The sequence below is a fragment of the Triticum dicoccoides genome, chromosome 4A (genome assembly GCF_002162155.2).
Source record: "Triticum dicoccoides isolate Atlit2015 ecotype Zavitan chromosome 4A, WEW_v2.0, whole genome shotgun sequence".
Lineage (NCBI taxonomy): Eukaryota > Viridiplantae > Streptophyta > Magnoliopsida > Poales > Poaceae > Triticum > Triticum dicoccoides.
In genome coordinates, this window is record NC_041386.1 from 650,477,680 (window position 1) to 650,491,813 (window position 14,134).

Consider the following 14,134-nt stretch of genomic DNA (forward strand, 5'->3'; position numbering starts at 1 on the left):
GACCCCGAAACAGCACCCCGACCCCGACATGGCACCCCGACACCGACAGGACACCCCGACCACCGACACCTCCCGAAAAGGTGTTCTTTGGCCTTCCAGAGGCCGACGGGGTCATATATTTGTGAATTATTAGTTAGGTCATATATTTTTCGATATTGTTATGAAAACCATCATATATAATTGTGTTGATCATGTAGTTTTAAATGTGCAGTTGTTTCATCGCTGCGAGGTTTGGTGTTCGACGACCTCGCCGTGCGTTTGACGAGCTCTACCCCTTCGTTCGTGGGTGAGCACAAATGACAAGTCCTCCTCCCCCATTAATTATTTGATCTATTCCGATGAAACTTGATAGCTAGCTATATATGTGTCTTGAATCATCAGTATGCGTAACCAATATGTGTCTCCCGTTCGAAAGCATCATAGTTATAAATATGCATGCATTTGCATATTTATAACCTTGATTCTTTCGAATTGTCCAACGCTATCCATGGACAGCCCGAGTATGTGTAGATTGGGTTCGTTTTCCCATATGCTTTGCTCCGGATCCGACGCATATATTTCGTCAGTGCCTCCCCTGTTGTTCTCCGGGTACACATCCTCTCTGTTTATTGCAGAGACGTGTATCAGGAGAACAACGGGGAGGTGCTGCCGAAATTTTGTGTCGGATCCAGAGCATAGCATGGGAAAATGAACCCAATCTACACATACACGGGTGGGATTAGGACCTATCATTACCTGTTAGAGTGTAGGTTGCATGGACGAATAAAATTGACAAAGTAGATCAACTGATGAATATATACATGGTGAATTACATATATAATTGTTGTGTGTCCAGTAGCTCTGAAAGTCAAGATGAGTGACCGTGCTTGGATGTATACCGGTCACACTGGTCAGAACAAATGGAGCGCTGAATGGTTCACAAAAACTAAGGGGTTTGTGCAAGCCGCATTTGCAAATGGCCAAAAGAAAACCTGGTGCCCCTGTTTCCGGTGCGGCAATTGGGAAAAGAAGACAGAGGCTGAAATGGGCAAACACCTGCAGAAGAGTGGTTTTACGCCCGATTATACGGTGTGGACATTTCATGGTGAGTCTGCCCAATGTGACCGAGCTGAGGTGGATCGTCGTCACACCGACGAGCATGGTACCGGGATGGAAAACATGGTGCAAGGCTATGATGATGCTCGGGATTCGGACGAGGAGATGGAGGAATCTGCAAAGGCCTTCAATGAAATGTTGGAGTCTTCGAAACGTCCGCTCCACGAGCACACTGAGCTTTGTCAGTTGGATGCCATCTCACAAGTAATGGCTCTGAAGGCTCAGTTCAACTTGGGAAGAGAATGCTATGACGCAATTATGACAGTATTTGGACGCTTTCTACCCAAAGGCCATGTAATGCCTGCAAACCTGTACCAGTCGGACAAAATCCTCCGTGCACTGAAGATGCCCTATGAGAAGATACATGCCTGTGAGAAAGGATGTGCCTTATTTAGGCTTGACTATGCGGACTTGAACTATTGTCCCATTTGCAAGTCTTCCAGGTATATTGTGGTAGACAACGGTATGGGTGAGAAGACACAGACCAAAATCCCCGTTAGTGTTCTTCGGTATATGCCAATCGTACCAAGACTTCAACGTCTTTTCATGGTCGAAGAGATGGGCAGACAGATGACATGGCACAAAACAGGCAAAAGAACCGAACTAGATGCAGATGGGAATCTGATGATGGTACACACATCGGATGGTGTTGCGTGGAAAAAGTTTGATGAATTACATGCTGACAAAGCGGCAGATCCGAGGCATCCTCGAGTCGGCATCAGCACGGATGGGTTCAGTGTGTTTGGTATGACGGCAGCCCAATACAGTTGTTGGCCCGTATTTGTCTTTCCACTCAATCTCCCCCTCGGACAGATTATGCAAAGACAGAACATTTTCCTGACGTTGATAATTCCAGGACCCAACTATCCGGGCAAAAATATGAATGTGTACATGCAGCCGCTTAAGGACGAATTGCAAGAAGCCTGGGATAATGGCTTCAAGACATACGACGCCTTTAGCAAACGGAACTTCATAATGCGTGTCTGGTACATGTACTCGACGCATGACTTGCCGGCGTATGCTCTATTCGTTGGCTGGTGTGTGCATGGAAGGTTCCCGTGCCCCACATGCAAGGGAGCTCTTGAGTTTCGTTGGCTTCAGGCCGGTCGCAAGTTTTCTTGCCGACATGCATAGACAGTTCCTGGATCCTCTCCATAAGTTTAGGAAAGACAAGAAGAACTTTATCAGGGGCAGAGTTGTCAAAAACTCTGCACCACCTGCATTGACAGGCCAACAGACCCTGGATCAGTTAAACACTCTCGAGCCAGATCCACAACGTCCAGGGTACTTCAAGGGGTATAATACTAAGCACGCATGGACTCACAAAACATGCTTATGGGATCTGCCTTACTTCAAAGACCTCCTTTGCCCACACAACATCGACGTGATGCACACTGAGAGGAATATCACCGATGCACTTTTTGGTACATTGTTCGGCATAGATGGGAAGTCAAAGGAAATACTAAGGCTAGAGTCGATCTAGAGGCGCTATGTGATAGGCCGTTACAAAACATGAAAGAACCGAAAGGAAAGCAGAACTGGATGAAGCCAAAGGCATGGTTCAATCTTGGAAGGCCAGCTATGAGGGAAATTCTCTTGTGGGTGCAACAGCAGTTGATGTTCCCCGATGGGTATGCAGCGAATCTAAAGAGGGGAGCGAATCTTGATAAACTGAAGATATTTGGTCTCAAGAGTCATGATTGGCACATATGGATTGAGCTGGTAATGCCGGTGATGTTGCGTGGCTTCATCCCTGAGGATGAATGGCTAGTACTGGCAGAACTCAGCTATTTCTTCCGTGTTCTTTGTGCGAAAGAACTATCGCCTGGCGTGCTAGAAGAAATGGAAGAGTTGGCGCCGGAGTTGATCTGCAAGTTAGAGAAGATCTTTCCACCGGGCTTCTTTAATCCAATGCAGCATTTGATTTTGCATCTCCCGACCGAGGCAAGATTGGGGGGGGGGGGCGTGCAAAATCGTTTGTGCTACCCAACTGAGAGGATGCAGAAGACGCTTCGAGAAAAATGTAAAAATAAACGTAGAATTGAAGCATCGATGGCTGAGGCATTCATCACAGAGGAGGCGGCAAACTTCGTAACAGCGCACTACGAAGCCAAAAATCGTCATTTGCATAATCCGAAGCCTCGGTACAATGCTGACGAGCCTAAAAAGGGTGGATCCAACCTCAGCCTATTCAAAGGGAATCTTGCACCAGCTAGTGTTTCACATCCAGTATCTTTGGATAACGAAGAATGGCGGACCATTTCGTTGTATATATTCAACAACCTGATAGAAGTGCGGCCGTACATCGAGTAAGTTCTCGGTACATTGTTTCGCAACTTCTATTTCCTTTGAACTACTCTTATTCCTGGATATGTCATACAGTCGATACATCGCCATATTCTCGTATGGAGCGGAGATCCAAAAGGATTCCGTCGAAGAGTATGAGCTTCTCGCAAAGCAAGGAGGTGGCTATCCCGGTTTCATCTCTTGGTTCAAACAAACGGTAATTTCTATTAGATAATTTCATTTCATTCGCTAATTTGTGCATAATGCAACAATCCTTTCATATTAAACTTGTAGGCTAATTCAGAGTCTATGGACGCAGAATTGAGACAAGTCGCTAATGGTTTTGACTATAAGGTACGTTCATTTGACAAGTACGACATCAACGGGTATCGCTTTCGTACCTATGGCAAAGAGCTATCTATGGCCGACCGAAAGTCAACAAATTGTTGTGTATCTGCTATCGGCGAAGGAGGTACCGAGTATTATGGGAGAGTTGAAGCAATTTATGAACTTCTGTTCTATGGTGAAAACCCACCGAATGTCGTAGTCTTCAAATGTTATTGGTTTCAGCCGAAGGAGACTAGAAGGACTCATGAACATGTAGGGCTAGTTGAAATCAACCAAAGCACTCATTTAGATGTTCCTGATGTCTATATTATGGCTCAACAGGTGACCCAAGTATTCTATCTACCGTGGGCCTGCCAAACTAATCCAAATCTGAAAGGTTGGGATGTCGTTTATGAAGTGCCACCACGTGCTAGACTTTCTCCCCCAAAGGAAGAGGATTATGAACCTCACATTAACCCAGACACATGTGAAGGAGAATTCTTCCAAGAGGCACGTCTTTCCAAAAAGCATTTCAAGAACCGCTATACTTCACCCCAAAACATTGAAGTAGACAGCGACAATGAATCTGACATCACCCCAGAGGAGGAACAAGAAGAGGTTACTGCTGCGGATGACCTGTCAATGCTTGACCGATTACGTCAAGGTGGCCTTGCACATGTTGATGCCAATGAACCCTATGAGCCCGTCATTGATTATAGTGATGATGATGATTATGCATTTATTGATGATACTGATCGAGATTATTAGTAGTGTCAGGTATTACATTTTTTTATGTTGTACTTGATGATGATACACTTAAGTGATACACATATTATTATTCATGGAGGAGGAGAGGGCACGGAATGACATGCAGGCAAGGGCCATGTACGAGCTCCTTGTGGTAAGTTTCTTCTGCAGATTAGCCAAAACATTCATGTAGTGTTTGTCTCATTACTAACTAGTATGACTAAGTCGTCAAAACCGAATGTGCAGTCTGTGTGTGAGAAGACAGGTCAGACCGCTCGCCGATGCCAGTTATTGCTCCTGGGGCCACAGTGAGTTTTATTTGAATGGACATTACTTGCTAGTCTTAACATTTGAGTGTCATCATGCTAACAAGACATTGGAAATGATCTTTGGTGCAGCGTAACTCCAGACAAGCATCGCACGATCCTTCTCCAGCTACCGACACAAGCCACCCCGCTCCTACACCTCCTGGATCTTGGTAAGTTTATCTAGTGTTTTGCTTAACACATGCATAAAGACCTAGACTTAGCTTTATTTCCTCCAATGCTTACCATAATGACCTAGACTTAGCTTCTTCTCCTCCAAAATGACTTAATAAGCTTACTGACCTCCAAAACCATCCATTTTACCTAAGTTAGCTCTAAAACGATCTCTACTTAGCTCATAGACGATCCATTTTACCTAAGTTAGCTCTAAAATGACCCATTTTACCTAGGTTAGCTTATAAATGATCCAGTTCATCCAAGTTAGCTCAAAAATGACCCATTTTACCTAGATTAGCTCCTAAATGATCCATTTTACCTACGTTAGCTTTAAAATGACCCATTTCACCTAGGTTAACTCCAAAATGACCCATCTTACCTAGGTTATCTCATAAACGATCCATTTCAACTAATTTAGCTCATAAACGATCCATTTCACCAAGTTAGCTAAAAAACGATCCATTTCACCTAAATTAGCTCTTAAATGATCCCTTTCACCTAAGTTAGCTCAAAAAGATCCATTTCAACTAAATTAGCTCATAAATGATCCATTTCACCTAAGTTAGCTCAAAAACGATCCATTTCAACTAAGTTAGCTCATAAATGATCCATTTCACCTAAGTTAGCTAAAAAACGATCCATTTCACCTTAGTTACCTCAAAAACGATCCATTTGACCTTAGTTAGCTCATAAACGACGCATTTCAACTAAGTTAGCTCATAAATGATCCATTTCACCTTAGCTAGCTCATAAACGACCCATTTCAACTTAGTTAGCTCATATATGATCCATTTCACGTAAGTTAGCTCATAAATGATATACTCTTCTTGTTCTAGTCTTCTTCTTGTTCTACTCTTCTTGTTCTAGTCTTCTTCTTGTTCTACTCTTCTTCTTGTTCTACTCTTCTTGTTCTAACTTTCTTATTTTTCATTTTGCAGATTTCATTCACTTGACGAAAGCTTGCATAGATGGAGTGCTCCTTATCCCTTTCTCTATTTCTTTTGTATCGTTGAACTATGCATGTATTGTTGGATGAAACTGTTGTAATATATATGGTTGGATGCCTCTATGTTGAACTTGTTATGTATGATGGAACTATGCATGTAATATATATGGTTGGATGATGAAGTTATGTGTTGGATATCTTATATGTTTGCTCTGTAATGGCCTTTTGAAATATATCTATATATGTCATATATATTTGTGATGAAAATTGTTGGATTTAATAAAAACAGATAAAAGAGCCAATATGCAGGCTCTTTGCCGTCTGCCACCGACGGCAACGGGCTCTTTGCCGTCTGCCGCGGACGGCAAAGAAGACACGTGGCATCTAGCTGTGCTTCCTGGGAGCTGACCCATTTGGTCAGTTTTCCTACAGTGGCAGATGGCAAAGACTTTGCCATCAGTGGCGGACGGCAAAGAACCTGCCATGTAGTGACGTGTAGATGAAATCATACGGCGGACGGCAAAGACACTAGAAATTTTGCCGTCAGCGGAGGACGGCAAAGGCCTGCCGTTAGCCACTTAACGGACTGACAGCGCAATTATTGCCGTCCGCTCTCTTTGCCGTCCGCCGCAGACGGCAAAGTAGCTGTTTACCATAGCCTACTTTGCCGGAGCCTTTTGCCGTCCGCGGCTGACGGCAAAGGCCTTTGCCGTCCGCCGTTCATGCCTTTGCCGTCCGCCGTGGCAGACGGCAAAGTAGCTGATTCCTGTACTGTGAATACATAGACCACAACAAGTCCCTAGTGAGCCTCTAGTTGACTAGCTCGTTGATCAACAGATGGTCATGGTTTCCTGACTATGGACATTGGATGTCATTGATAACGGGATCACATCATTAGGAGAATGATGTGATGGACTAGACCCAATCCTAAGCATAGCACAAGATCGTGTAATTTGTTTGCTAAAGCTTTTATAATGTAAAGTATCATTTCCTTAGACCATGAGATCGTGCAACTCCCAGATACCGTAGGAATGCTTTGGGCGTACCAAACGTCACAACGTAACTAGGTGGCCATAAAGGTACACTACAGGTATCTCCGAAAGTGTCTGTTGGGTGGGCACGAATCGAGACTGGGATTTGTCACTCCGTATGACAGAGAGGTATCTCTGGGCCCACTCGGTAATGCATCATCATAATGAGCTCAATGTGACTAAGTTGTTGGTCACGGGATCATGCATTACAGAATGAGTAAAGTGACTTGCCGGTAATGAGATTGAACGAGGTATCGGGATACCGATGATCGAATCTCGGGCAAGTAATGTACCGATTGACAAAGGGAATTGTATACAGGATTACTTGAATCATTGACATCATGGTTCATCCAATGAGATCATCGTGGAACATGTGGGAGCCAACATGGGTATCCAGATACCGCTATTGGTTATTGGCCAGAGAGCTGTCTCAGTCATGTCTGCATGATTCCCGAACCCGTAGGGTCTACACACTTAAGGTTCGATGACACTAGGGTTATAAGGAAGATTTGTATGTGATTACCGAATGTTGTTCGGAGTCCTGAATGAGATCCCAGATGTCAAGAGGAGTTCCGGAATGGTCTGGAGGTGAAGATTTATATATGGGAAGTCATCATATGGTCACCGGAAATATTTGGGGGTATACCGGTATTGTACCGGGACCACCGGAGGTGTTCCGGGGGTCCACCGGCCCCGGAGGGACTTATGGGCTATAGGTGGAACGGAACCAGCCCCTAAGTGGGTTGGGCGCCATACCCCTTAGGACCCATGCGCCTAGGGTTGGGTGGGAGGGGAACCCTAAAGGCCCCCCCCCCTTGCTTGGGGGGCAAGCCCCCTCCCCCTTGGCCACCGCCCCCCTCTAGATCTCATCTAGAGGGGCCGGCCCCCTTCCCCCTTCTCCCTATAAATAGAGGGGTGGAGGGAGGGCTGCAGCACCAGGTCCAAGGTGCAGCTCCACCCCTCCCCAACACCTCTCCTCCTTCGCGTGAGCTTGGCGAAGACCTGTTAGAGAACTGCCACTCTATCACCACCATGCCATCGTGCTGCTACTGGAGCCTTCTTCCTCAACCTCTCCCTCCTCCTTGCTGGAACAAGGCGAGGGAGACGTCACCGAGTTGCACATCTATTGAACGTGGAGGCGCCGTTGTTCGGCGCTTAGATCGGAATCCACCGCGATCTGAATCGCTACGAGTACGACTCCTTCATCCGCGTTCTTGTAACGCTTCCATCTCGCGATCTTCAAGGGTATGAAGATGCACTCCCCTCTCTCTCGTTGCTAGTTACTCCATAGGTTGATCTTGGTGATGCGTAGAATTTTTTTAATTTCTGCAATGATCCCCAAGAGCGGCCTGGACTGACATTACATGTATGCTTACGCGAGACTGGTTCTACCGACGTGCTTCGCACAAAGGTGGCTGGCAGGTGTCAGTTTCTCCAACTTTAGTTGAAACGAGTGTGGCTACACCCGTTCATTGTTGAAGGTTAAAACATCACATACTTGACGAAAAATCATTGTAGTTTTGATGCGTAGGTAAGAACGGTTCTTGCTCAGCCTGTAGCAGCCACGTAAAACATGCAACAACAAAGCAGAGGACGTCTAACTTGTTTTTGCAGGGCATGTTGTGATATGATATGGTCAAGACATGATGCTAAATTTTATTGTATGAGATGATCATGTTTTGTAACATAGTTATCGACAACTGGTAGGAGCCATATGGTTGTTGCTTTATTGTATGCAATGCAATCGCCCAGTAATTGTTTTTACTTTATCACTAAGCGGTAGCGATAATCGTAGAAACAATAGTTGGCGAGACAACAACGATGCTACGATGGAGATCAAGGTGTCGCGCCGGTGACGATGGTGATCATGATGATGCTTTGGAGATGGAGATCAAAGGCACAAGATGATGATGGCCATATCATATCACTTATATTGATTGCATGTGATGTTTATCCTTTATGCATCTTATTTTTCTTAGTGCGACGGTAGCATTATAAGATGATCTCTCACTAAATTTCAAGGTACAAGTGTTCTCCCTGAGTATGCACCGTTGCGAAAGTTTGTCGTGCTGAAATACCACGTGATGATCGGGTGTGATAAGCTCTACGTTCTCATACAACGGGTGCAAGCCAGTTTTGCACACACAAAATACTCGGGTTAAACTTGACGAGCCTAGCATATGCAGATATGGCATCGGGACACTGAGACCGAAAGGTCGAGCGTGAATCATATAGTAGATATGATCAACATAGTGATGTTCACCATTGAGAACTACTCCATCTCACGTGATGATCGGACATGGTTTAGTTGATTTGGATCACGTGATCACTTAGATGATTAGAGGGATGTCTATCTAAGTGGGAGTTCTTAAGTAATATGATTAATTGAACTTTAATTTATCATGAACTTAGTACCTGATAGTTTTTTTGCATGTCTATGTTGTTGTAGATCAATGGCCCGTGCTACTGTTCCTTTGAATTTTAATGCGTTCCTTGGGAAAGCAAAGTTGAAAGATGATGGTGGCAATTACACAAACTGGGTCCGTAACTTGAGGATTATCCTCACTGCTGCACATAAGAATTACGTCCTGGAAGCACTGCTAGGTGCAAGACCCGCTGCAGGAGCATCACCGGACATTGTGAACATCTGGCAGAGCAAAGCTGATGACTACTCGATAGTTCAGTGTGCCATGCTTTACGGCTTAGAACCGGGATTTCAATGACGTTTTGAACGTCATGGAGCATATGAGATGTTCCAGGAGTTGAAGTTAATATTTCAAGCAAATACCAGGATTGAGAGATATGAAGTCTCCAATAAGTTCTATAGCTGCAAGATGGAGGATAATAGTTCTGTCAGTGAACGTATACTCAAAATGTCTGGGTATAACAACCACTTGATTTAGCTGGGAGTTAATATTCCTGATGATAGTGTCATTGACAGAATTCTTCAATCACTGCCACCAAGCTACAAGAGCTTCGTGACGAACTATAATATGCAAGGGATGAACAAGACAATTCCCGAGCTCTTCGCAATGCTAAAGGCTGCAGAGCTAGAAATCAAGAAGGAGCATCAAGTGTTGATGGTCAACAAGACCACCAGATTCAAGAAAAAGGGTAAAGGGAAGAAGGCGAACTTCAAGAAGAATGGCAAGCAAGTTGCAACTCAAGTGAAGAAGCCCAAGTCTGGACCTAAGCATGAGACTGAGTGCTTCTACTTCAAAGGGACTGGTCACTGGAAGCGGAACTGCCCCAAGTATTTGGCAGATAAGGAGGATGGCAAGGTGAACAAAGGTATATGTGATATCCATGTTATTGATATGTACCTTACTAATGCTCATAGTAGCACCTGGTATTTGATACTGGTTCTGTTGCTAATATTTGCAACTCGAAACAGGGACTATGGATTAAGAGAAGATTGGCTAAGGATGAGGTGACGATGCATGTGGGAAATGGTTCCAAAGTTGATGTGATCGCGGTTGGCACACTACCTCTACATCTACCTTCGGGATTAGTTTTAGACCTGAATAATTGTTATTTGGTGCCAGCATTGAGCATGAACATTATATCTAGATCTTGTTTGATGCGAGACGGTTATTCATTTAAATCTAAGAATAATGATTGTTCTATTTATATGAGTAATAACTTTTATGGTCATGCAACCTTGAAGAGTGGTCTATTTTTATTGAATCTCGATAGTAGTGACACACATATTCATAATATTGAAGCCAAAATATGTAGAGTTGATAATGATAGTGCGACTTATTTGTGGCACTGCCGTTTGGGTCATATTGGTGTAAAGCGCATGAAGAAACTCAATTCTGATGGACTATCGGAATCACTTGATTATGAATCACTTGGTACTTGCGAACCATGCCTCATGGGCAAGATGACTAAAACTCCGTTCTCTGGAACAATGGAGCAAGCAATAGATTTGTTGGAAATCATACATACTGATGTATGTGGTCCGATGAATATTGAGGCTCGCGGCGGGTATCGTTATTTTCTCACCTTCACAGATGATTTAAGCAGATATGGGTATATCTACTTGATGAAACATAAGTCTAAAACATTTGAAAAGTTCAAAGAATTTCAGAGTGAAGTGGAAAATCATCGTAACAAGAAAATAAAGTTTCTACGATCTGATCATGGAGGATAATATTTGAGTTACGAGTTTGTACTTAATTTAAAACAATGCGAAATAGTTTCACAACTCATGCCACCCGGAACACCACAGCATAATGGTGTGTCCGAATGTCGTAACCGCACTTTATTAGATATGGTGTGATCTATGATGTCTCTTACTGATTTACCGCTATCGTTTTGGGGTTATGCTTTAGAGACGGCTGCATTCACATTAAATAGGGCGCCATCTAAATCCGTTGAGACGACACCTTATGAACTGTGGTTTGGCAAGAAACCAAACTTGTCATTTCTGAAAGTTTGGGGCTACGATGCTTATGTGAAAAATCTTCAACCTGATAAGCTCGAACCCAAATCGGAGAAATGTGTCTTCATAGGATACCCAAAGGAAGCTGGTGGGTACACCTTCTATCACAGATCCAAAGGCAAGACATTCGTTGCTAAGAATGGATCCTTTCTGGAGAAGGAGTTTCTCTCGAAAGAAGTGAGTGGGAGGAAAGTAGAACTTGATGAGGTAACTGTACCTGCTCCCTTATTGGAAAGTAGTTCATCACAGAAATCAGTTCCTGTGATCCCTACATCAATTAGTGAGGAAGCTGGTGATAATGATCATGAAACTTCAGATCAAGTTACTACCGAACCTCGTAGGTCAACCAGAATAAGATCCACACCAGAGCGGTACGGTAATCCTGTTCTGGAGGTCATGTTACTTGACCATGACGAATCTATGAACTATGAGGAAGCGATGATGAGCCCAGATTCCGTGAAATGGCTTGAGGCCATGAAATCCAAGATGGGATCCATGTATGAGAACAAAGTGCGGACTTTGGATGACTTGCCCGATGATCGGCAAGCCATCGAGAATAAATGGATCTTCAAGAAGAAGACTGACACTGACGGTAATGTTACTGTCTACAAAGCTCGACTTGTTGTGAAAGGTTTTCGACAAGTTTAAGGAGTTGACTACGATGATACCTTCTCACCCGTAGCGATGCTTAAGTCTGTCCGAATCATGTTAGCAATTGCTGCATTTTATGATTATGAAATTTGGCAAATGGATATAAAGACTGCATTCCTGAATGGATTTCTGGAAGAAGAGTTGTATATGATGCAACCCGAAGGTTTTATTGATCCAAAGGACGCTAACAAAGTGTGCAAGCTCCAGTGATCCATATATGGACTGGTGCAAGCCTCTTGGAGTTGGAATAAACGTTTTGATAGTGTGATCAAAGCATATGGTTTTATACAGACTTTTGGAGAAGCCTGTATTTACAAGAAAGTGAGTGGGAGCTCTGTAGCATTTCTAATTTTATATGTGGATGACATATTATTGATTGGAAATGATATATAATTTCTGGATAGCATAAAAGGATACTTGAACAAGAGTTTTTCAATGAAAGACCTCGGTGAAGCTTCTTATATATTGGGCATTAAGATCTATAGAGATAGATCAATACGCTTAATTTGACTTTCACAAAGCACATACCTTGATAAAGTTTTGAAGAAGTTCAAAATGGATCAAGCAAAGAAAGGGTTCTTGCCTGTGTTACAAGGTGTGAAGTTGAGTCAGACTCAATGCCCGGCCACTGCAGAAGATAGAGAGAAAATGAAAGATGTTCCCTATGCTTTAGCCATAGGCTTTATCATGTATGCAATGCTGTGTACCAGACCTGATGTGTGCCTTGCTATTAGTTTAGCAGGGAGGTACCAAAGTAATCCAGGAGTGGATCACTGGACAACGGTCAAGAACATCCTGAAATACCTGAAAAGGACTAAGGATATGTTTATCGTTTATGGAGGTGGCAAAGAGCTTGTCGTAAATGGTTACGTCGATGCAAGCTTTGACACTGATCCAGATGACTCTAACTCACAAACCGGATATGTATTTTTATTGAACGGTGGAGCTGTAAGTTAGTGCAGTTCTAAACAAAGCGTCGTGGCAGGATCTATGTGTGAAGCAGAGTACATAGCTGCTTCAGAAGCAGCAAATGAAGGAGGCTGGATGAAGGAGTTCATATCCGATCTAGGTGTCATACCTAGTGCATCGGGTCCAATGGAAATCTTTTGTGACAATACTGGAGCCATTGCCTTGGCGAAGGAATCCGGATTTCACACGAGAACCAAGCACATCAAGAGACACTTCAATTCCATCCGTCATCAAGTGTCGGAAGGGGACATAAAGATTTGCAAGATACATACGGATCTGAATGTTGCAAAGCCGTTGACTAAGCCTCTCTCACGAGCAAAACATGATCAGCAACAAGACTCCATGGGTGTTAGAATCATTACAATGTAATCTAGATTATTGACTCTAATGCAAGTGGGAGACTGAAGGAAATATGCCCTAGAGGCAATAATAAAGTTGTTATTTATATATTTCCTTATATCATGATAAACGTTTATTATTCATGCTAGAATTGTATTAACCGGAAACTTAGTACATGTGTCAATACATAGACAAATAGAGTGTCACTAGTATGCCTCTACCTGACTAGCTCCTTAATCAAAGATGGTTAAGTTTCCTAGCCATAGACATGAGTTGTCATTTGATAAACGGGATCACATCATTAGAGAATGACGTGATTGACTTGACCCATTCCGTTAGCTTAACACTTGATTGTTTAGTATGTTGGTATTGCTTTCTTCATAACTTATACATGTTCCTATGACTATGAGATTATGCAACTCCCGAATACCGGAAGAACACTTTGTGTGCTACCAAACGTCACAATGTAACTGAGTGATTATAAAGGTGCTCTACATGTGTCTCCAATGGTGTTTGTTGAGTTGGCATAGATCGAGATTAGGATTTGTCACTACGATTATCGTAGAGGTATCTCTGGGCCCTCTCGGTAATGCACATCACTATAAGCCTTGCAAGCAATGTGACTAATGAGTTAGTTGCGGGATGATGCATTACGGAACGAGTAAAGAGACTTGCTATTAACGAGATTGAACTAGGTATTGAGATACCGACGATCGAATCTCGGGCAAGTAACATACCGATGACAAAGGGAACAACGTATGTGGGAGCCAATATGAGCATCCAGGTTCCGCTGTTGGTTATTGGCAGGAGACGT